This window comes from Oncorhynchus mykiss, chromosome 17, assembly GCF_013265735.2.
Source record: "Oncorhynchus mykiss isolate Arlee chromosome 17, USDA_OmykA_1.1, whole genome shotgun sequence".
Lineage (NCBI taxonomy): Eukaryota > Metazoa > Chordata > Actinopteri > Salmoniformes > Salmonidae > Oncorhynchus > Oncorhynchus mykiss.
In genome coordinates this window covers 75,849,504-75,856,562 of record NC_048581.1, presented here as the reverse complement: position 1 = coordinate 75,856,562, position 7,059 = coordinate 75,849,504, and positions in this window count along the sequence as shown.

Here is a 7,059-nt window from a genome sequence, read left to right as displayed (position 1 = left end):
CCTTTGCAGAAAAACAGCCCCAAAGCATGATGTTTCCACCCCCATGCTTCACAGTAGGTATGGTGTTCTTTGGATGCAACTCAGCATTCTTTGTCCTCCAAACATGACAAGTTGAGTTTTTACCAAAAAGTAATATTTTGGTTTCATCTGACCATATGACATTCTCCCAATCTTCTTCTGGATCATCCAAATGCTCTCTAGCAACCTTCAGACGGGCCTGGACATGTACTGGCTTAAGCAGGGGGACACGTCTGGCACTTCAGGATTTGAGTTCCTGGCGGCGTAGTGTGTTACTGATGGTAGGCTTTGTTACTTTGGTCCCAGCTCTCGGCAGGTCATTTACTAGGTCCCCCCGTGTGGTTCTGGGATTTTTGCTCACCGTTCTTGTGATCATTTTGACACCACGTGGTGAGATCTTGCGTGGAGTCCCAGATCGAGGGAGATTATCAGTGGTCTTGTATGTCTTCCATTTCCTAATAATTGCTCCCACAGTTGATTTCTTCAAACCAAGCTGCTTACCTATTGCAGATTCAGTCTTCCCAGCCTGGTGCAGGTCTACAATTTTGTTTCTGGTGTCCTTTGACAGCTCTTTGGTCTTGGCCATAGTGGAGTTTGGAGTGTGACTCTTTGAGGTTGTGGACAGGTGTATTTTATACTGATAACAAGTTCAAACAGGTGCCATTAATACAGGTAACGAGTGGAGGACAGAGGAGCCTCTTAAAGAAGAAGTTACAGGTCTGTGAGAGCCAGAAATCTTGCTTGTTTGTAGGTGACCAAATACTTATTTTCCACCATAATTTGCAAATAAATTCATAAAAAATCCTACAATGTGATTTTCTGTATTTTTTCTTCTCATTTTGTCTGTCATAGTTGAAGTGTACCTATGATGAAAATTACAGGCCTCTTTCATCTTTTTAAGAGGGAGAACTTGCACAATTGGTGGCTGACTAAATACTTTTTTTTGCCCCACTGTAGATGATAGACTGCCAAATCCTGATGGAAAATACTGACACATGTAAGACAGCTTTGCCAAGAAAGTGCCATTAAGTCCAAACTCCAATAACCCATTGTGAGGCTAAGGGGTAGAGCCGCTGCCAGTAAGCTGGCAGGGGGCAATATCGGATCTGATAATCTGTGAATACATCCAACGCATTTTATCAGCCCCTTAGGCCTATCTGAAGGTGGCTTCAGTATGAATGGGAGAGAGGACAGGCCACGAAGGCCAGACGATAACAGACTATTCTGAGACAGATCAAAATGTCTGTTCTCACAGAGGACATGCTGAAGACTTTAATGTCAGGATTAACAGTGATAGCCATGGCAGTCATTCGCTGGAACGTTTCTTGGAGCTATTAGGTTTACCCTGGCTTGAATCCTGAGGTGAAGCTACAGCGCCTCTGAGACTGAGAGCAGTTCCCATATAAAAAGCAGTAACTAATTATACACTCTATTACAGATGCATAATGTAATGTTTGTACACTGCATTTGGAAATATACTTTTTCCACATTTTGTTACATTACAGCCTTATTATAAAATAAATAAAACATTTTCCTCATTGATCTACACACAATGACCCATAATAATAAAGCAAAAACAGGTTTTAAGAATTTTCTTGTAAATTAATAAACAAATAAAAACATAAATATTTTATTTATATAAGTATTCAGACTCTTTGCTACGAGACTCGAAATTGAGCTCAGGTGCATCCTGTTTCCATTGATCATCCTTGAGATGTTTCTACAACTTGATTGGACTCCACCTGTGGTAAATTCAAATTATTGGACATCATTTGAAAAGGCACACACCTGTCTATATAAGGTCCCACAGTTGACAGTGCATGTCAGAGCAAAAAACAAGCCATGAGGTCGAAGGAAATGTCTGTAAAGTTCCAAAACAGGATTGTGTCGAGGCACAGATCTGGGGAAGGGTACCAAAATATGTCTGCAGCATTGAAGGTCCCCAAGAACACAGTGGCTTCCATGATTCTTAAATGGAAAAAGTTTGGAACCACAATAATCTTCTTGGAGCTGGCCGCCCGGGCCAAACTGAGCAATTGGGGGAGAAGGGCCTTGCTCAGGAAGTTGACCAAGAACCCGGCGGTCACTCTGACAAAGCTCCAGAGTTTCTCTGTGGAGATGGGAGAACCTTCCAGAAGGACAAGCATCTCTGCAGCACTCCATCAATCAGGCCTTTATGGTAGAGTGGCCAGATGGAAGCCACTCTTCAGTAAAAGGCACATTACAGCATGCTTGGAGTTTGTCAAAAGGCACCTAAAGACTATCAGACAATGAAAATAAAGATTCCCTGGTCTAATGAAACCAACATTGAACTCTTTGGCCTGAATGCCAAGTGTCACATTTAGAGGAAACCTGGCACCATTCCTACGGTGAAGCATGGTGGTGGCAGCATCATGCTGTAGGAATATTCTTCAGCAGCAGGGACTGGGAGACTAGTCTGGATCAAGGGAAAGATGAACGGAGCAAAGTACAGAGAGATACTTGATGAAAACCTGCTCCAGAGAGCTCAGGACCTCAGGATGATCCTAAGCACACAGCCAAGACAACGCAGGTACTTGCTATTCTGTTGTGATAAGAGAAATTGAGATTGGTATTCTTAGAAATATCGCTCAAGTAGTGAATTTGTGGTAGAGACAGGCGGTGTGGGCTTTAGTGGGGGATATGGGGTAAAACAATGTATTGGGGTTAACAACCTTCTCTCTCTGAGCTTTTGCAGCTCCTTCAATTTAAATTCTTAGATTAAAGAATTTAAATTCCAATACGCAGCGCACTCTCTGTGACTGCCGCTGTTGCGGCTGAACAGTTTGTTTGTGTGCTTAACTCTGTCTGTAAACACACTGGATGATTCAGAATCCATTGAAGAGCTTGAACGATTAATTGACGAGAGATACTTACGAACTCAAAGAAACATGTCGCTGGTTTCGGAGGATTCAAGCATTGTTAAGGACAACCAACCAAATCAACAAAACCAGGTTGGCCAATAGGTATCAACGATGGAATCAAACCATGCCCTAGTAAGAGTGGGGCGAGTGGGGAGAGGTTTACTGATATGGATGTTGACTTGTTAAAATCCATCAATGAAAGGCTTGCCAAACTTGATATCTTGGATATATTACGAGAGGACATCAATGCATTATGTGCTAGTCTTGAATTCAGCCAACGTCAGATTGATGATCTAAGGAAAGAGAACACGGCGCTGAAAGGTACTGTAGACTCTATTCATTGCAAGGTGGAGGTGGTGCAAAGGGAGAACAAACAACTTAAAGAAACATTGCTTGATGTACAGTGTCGATCAATGCGGAACAATCTAATATTCTCAGGTATCCTAGAGAATGACAACAGCAGAGGCTGTGAGGACACAGTCCGAGACTTTATGTCAACTCAACTAAAACTGCCCACTGATGTTGTGTGTAATGCCACTTTCTTCAGAGTCCATAGAATAGGTAAGGCCTCTGGAAATAGGTCACGGGCTATTATTGCATGTTTTGATAAATTTAAGCAAAAGGAAATGACGAAGAACATGGACAGAGAACTCAGAAACACTGATTTTGGAATGAATGATCACTTCCCCACCGAGATCAATGAAAGAATGAAAAACTATATCCCATCATGAAGAAAAGCGTTGCCTGAATCAACTAGTCTCCATGGTGATGGATAAACTTTATATCAACGGGCAATTGTATCAGGACTCTAGAGTAACTCCCTGGTTATATTAATTTAATGTTTAAAAACTGAGTTTGTGTGTTGTAGTGTATCATGACAACTTCAACTATAATGAATACATGCTATATTGATCTCCACTTGATAAGGAAAGGGCTGCATATAGCTCAGGTTAATGTATGTAGCCTTCCTAACAAAATACATGAGGTTTTTAACTTGGCCAACCTAAATAATATTCACATTTTGGCTTTGACCGAAACGCATTAAGGTGCACCTGCAAATGATGGGCAAATTAACATTCAAGGATATAGTCTACTGAGAAGGGACAGGAATAGGAATGGTGGGGGTGTTGCACTGTATATTCAGAATCATATATATTTTAAGAGGAGGGATGACCTTAATGTAGGTACTATGGGCTCAAGTACATCTGCCTCACCAGGCACCCATATTGGTAGGATGTGTGTATAGACCTCCTAGCTCTATGGTGTCCTATCTGGAGGACTTATGTACTGGGTTTGACCAGGCCACAGATAGCAACAGAGATGTATTTATCTTGGGGGAATTTAATATAAATTGGAAGGATCACAATAATTAAAATAGAACAAAATTGATGAGATATGCTAAGAACTGGTTTGAAACAGATGGTTAATGATACTACTAGATCTTCAATTAAGTTGGGTAATCTTTCAGACACGTGCATTGATCTGATTTTCTGTAATATTCCATTGCAATGCTTAAAAGCCAGATCAATGCAAGTGGGCTGGACAGACCATACTATTGTGACCATAACCATGAACACCAAGGTTCCAAAGAAATCCCCTAGGATTGTGGTCAAAATAAATTTTAAAACATTTAATCATGAGTTATTTCTAAATGATTTGGCTGCTGTACCCTGGGAGCTGATTTATCTAGAGGATGATTTAAATCATGCTACAGAATGTTTTATTGATTTGCTCATGGAGGTAATGGACCATCATGCCCCTATAAGAAAGAGTACAGTGGGTGCCCGTCCATCTCCATGGATTGATGATGAACTGGGTGAGGCTTTTTCTCAAAGAAATATGGCAAAAGTCTTAGCAGCCAAGTCAAAATTAGAAATTGATGAACAGAATTGTAGAACATTACATAATTATGCAGTTAAATTGAATCGAAGGAAAAAAAAGTTATTTTACAACAATGCTTTTACTGATTGTAAAAAATGATTCTAAAAAGGTATGGAACACAGTTAAGGGCTTACTTGGTACATCTATCTCATCATGCCCATCTAGTGTGGAGGTTGACGGGAAAATAATAACAAAACCAGTTGATATTTCCAATAATTTTGCAGATTTTTTTACACAGAAAATGTAATTACTGAGCAACAATGTAGACATACATTCTTCCAAACAAGCTATTGTCCAATGGATTGATGATCATATTATGAGCAATAAGATCTGTTATTTTAGTCTACAAACGATGTCAGTGGAGGAGGTGTTAAACCTATTGAAGTCATTACCTGATGGTAAATCTACAGGTTATGGTCTTATGGACAATGTTTTGCTTCGCTGAGCTGCTCCCCCGATTGCAGTTCCACTGAGATACATATTTAATTGGTCACTGGAAAAGGGGATGTTTGCAAATGTATGGAAGCATGCAAAACTGTGTCCTATTCCGAAAGACAGCAAAGAACCCATTACTCCTGCTAATAGTCGACCAATTAGTCTACACGCAGTAAGATATTGGAGGGTATTGTGAGTAGACAAATGTGGGAGTACATGGAAAAGAATGATCTGATTACAGCCAATCAGCATGCTTATCGCAAAAACCATTCCACTACCAGTGCATTGTTTGACATGACTGATCAGTGGCTCAATGCTATGGATAATGGCAAATTTGTTGGTGTACTATTTTTAGATTTCAGTACAGCATTTGATTTAGTGGATAATGAAATAATTTTGACAAAATTAATGCATTATGGTTTTAAGGAGGTAGCATTGAATTGGGTACAGTCATATCTAACTGACAGGAAACAGTCCACCTATATCAATGGTTATTTTTCTTCCCCTAATGTGTTAAACTGTGGAATACCGCAGGGCAGCTGCATTGGGCCACTTCTTTATTTAATATATACCAACGACCTTTCCTATGCCTTGGTTGAAACTCAATCTACTATATTTGGAGATGATACTACAATTTATGCAGCAAGACAATCGGTTCAACAGGTACAGCAGGCTTTACAAGGAGATTTGGAGAATATCAGGAAGTGGGTTTGCAAAAACAAACTTGTTTTAAACACCAAGAAAACCAAACTTATGTTGGTCTGTTCAACTAGGAAAAGGCCAAATGGGATACAATTAAGTATGGGAGGAGTATAAATTGAAGAAGTGGCAGAAACCAAACTATTGGGAGTGCAGCTAGACAACTGCTTATTATGGTCGTCTCAAATAAGTAATCTATGTAAAAAAAAATATTAAAACAGCATGCATAATCAGAAGGATAGCTAAATAAATACTTCAGCAAATAACACAAGCATTTATTGAGAGTCAGGTGAACTACTGTTCGGTGGTCTGGGGAAATGCATCATCAAGTGAAGTTAGGAGACTGCAGAATGCACAGAATAAAGAAGCAAGGATTGTTTTAAGGTGGAGATATGGTTCTTCTGTTGCAGTCATGCACAGTGTTCTTGGTTGGTCGTCAATCAACAAGGTAATTGAAAAAAACATGCTTATTGTACTTATAATATACATCATTTAAAACGGCCAAGTTCTATTCACAACGGTATTCAGTTGGTAAGAGACAGACATTCCGTAAATACTAGGAATAGATTGTCCACCATCTATGCGTTATCCAGACAGAAAAGAGAAATAGGCAAAAGAACATTTAGATTTAGAGCAATACAGAAATTGAATAAATTAACTGAGCAAACTAGAAACCTTTCAATATATAAATTTAAACATTATTTTAAAACAATTTAAATATAGTATATAGAAATGTTGTGGGATTATAGTAGATGAAGAATCAATATTTATTTAGATTGAGTATTTATTGAGTCATTACGCTAGTATTATGTATGTTTGTAATAGTGTGTTATATGTGAAAGTGTGTTTGTATTATAAATTGTATTTTAATGTTTAAGGACTCTTAGAAGATTAGTCCAAATGGGGACTAAAAGAGATCCAAATCAAATCAAATCAAAAATCAAATCCCCGTCCAACCTGACAGAGCTTGAGAGGATCTGCAGAGAAGAATGGGAGAAAATCACTGCCAAAGTTGATTGAACAAAGTACTGAGTAAAGGGTCTGAATACTTATGTAAATATTTCATTTTATTGTATTATTCTTTTTGCAAATATTTCATCAACAAAAAAGTTTTTGCTTTGTCATTATGGTGTATTGTGTGTAG